The sequence below is a fragment of the Penaeus monodon genome, chromosome 19 (assembly GCF_015228065.2).
Source record: "Penaeus monodon isolate SGIC_2016 chromosome 19, NSTDA_Pmon_1, whole genome shotgun sequence".
Classification (NCBI taxonomy): Eukaryota; Metazoa; Arthropoda; class Malacostraca; order Decapoda; family Penaeidae; genus Penaeus; species Penaeus monodon.
In genome coordinates, this window is record NC_051404.1 from 3308271 (window position 1) to 3308773 (window position 503).

Sequence of the window (503 nt, forward strand, 5' to 3'; positions counted from 1 at the left end):
TTCCGGCAAGTTTACGACATTTACATTTACCTGAAGTTTCCTTCTTTTTTCTGCCTTCCTTTGGGGTTTGTTATTTATTCGTTCTCGGCGAGGCATTGCTCGCGGCGTGGGCACGTCTCCCTCCGTCTCCAGATGCTCCTTCATGACTGACAGCTTTTTGGGCGGCTGCCGCTTAGGGATGCAAGATAAAAGTGGCAGAGCGAGCGTGGATTTTACGGCGCGGACGAGGCTGGGAGCTCCACTGCGGGCGGGCGATGCGAAGCGCAACACGAACTCCCACGAGCAACAAGCTGGAGAATGAGGATTGTTAACGACGCCTCCAACCGCAGCGTCTGAGGGCGAATGAATCAACAGGGCCTTACAACATCCGGGAGTCTGGCGGAATCCGAGCGGGAAGCCAGGGCGCCGCCGAGAGATCCAGAACGCTAACTGAATTGACCGTGAACTACCAGGAAGGGCCATAAACACCGAGGAATGAACCGCGAGGCAGAGTGAACCGAATC